At 35.4% G+C, this 1153-nt stretch overlaps 1 pseudogene; it reads left to right on the top strand.

Moving 5' to 3' along the window:
* Positions 1-797: 797 nt before the first annotated feature.
* LOC114005176 (uncharacterized) lies at positions 798-925 on the top strand (annotated as a pseudogene).
* Positions 926-1153: the final 228 nt, after the last annotated feature.

Below are 1153 nucleotides of genomic sequence, written 5' to 3'. Positions count from 1 at the left end.
GATTCATGAACAAACAAAAAAACAAAACCCCACATCTTTCATGGAACTTAGTATGAAAGACTGAATGCCTTTCCCTTAAGATCAAGAACAACCACATGATGTCCATGCTCATTACATTTATTTAATATTGATTTTCCTCTAACCAGGACGGTTAGGCAAGAAATTAAAAGACATCCAAATTGGGAAGGAAGTAAAACTATATCTATTTGTAGGTGTCATAATCTTGTAATAGAAACTTCTAAGAAACCCAATAAAAAAAAAAACTATTAGAATTAATAAACTATTTCAGCCAGGTTGCAAGGTATAAGATCAATATATAAAAATCTATTTTATTTCTCTATGCTAGCACTAAAATTCTGAAAATTAAATTGAGAAAAGATTCCATTTATAGCAATAGCAAGAAAGTAATAAAATACTTAGAAGTAAGCTTAACAGAGAAAGCACAAAACTGATTCTCTTAAAACTTCAAAACATTGGTGAAAGAAATTAATAAATGGCAAGTCACCCTATGTTCAAGGAGGAATGCATTTAAAATAGGTAAAATGGTAATTCTTCTCAAATTTATAGAGTCAATCTAATTCCTCTCAAAGTCTCAGATAGCTTTCTTTCAGAAACTGAGAAGCTGATCATACAATTCATATGGAAATACAAGATATGCAGAATAGCCAAAATGGTCTTGAAAAAAGAAACAACAAAGTTGAAGAATTGATACTTTTTAAATATAAATTTTAGTATACAGCTCTGGTAATCTAGACAGCCAGGTCTTGGTGTAAAGTTAAACATATAGATCAATGTACATCCTTCTGTTCCCTTTCCCATCGGATCTGAACCTGGTCTTGGTGGTCACACAGGGAGGAAAAGGAACACTGAAGCTCGTCTCTGGTGATGTAACCTGGCTGTACGCTGGGGCTGGTTTCAGACACCACGTTCCCTGAAGACAGGGGTGGTGCAAGGTAAGGTAACTGAACCCCACAGGGCTGACTCCTTTGTCTTCAAGGTCTGTGTTCCTGGGAACCATCTCTTCAGAGCTAGGAGACACAGGAAGGGAAAAGCACAAGGAAAAGCAGAATTTTGGGGGGAAACAGCTAATGTTGTAGCTCTAAGTGGCCAATAAAAAAGACTCTGGAAGTGCCAATACATATATATATATATA

The sequence above is a fragment of the Tupaia chinensis genome, unplaced genomic scaffold, assembly GCF_000334495.1.
Source record: "Tupaia chinensis unplaced genomic scaffold, TupChi_1.0 Scaffold142961_1, whole genome shotgun sequence".
Classification (NCBI taxonomy): domain Eukaryota; kingdom Metazoa; phylum Chordata; class Mammalia; order Scandentia; family Tupaiidae; genus Tupaia; species Tupaia belangeri.
The sequence above is the reverse complement of the archived record's forward strand: the minus strand, read 5'-3'. Positions and strand labels throughout refer to the sequence as shown.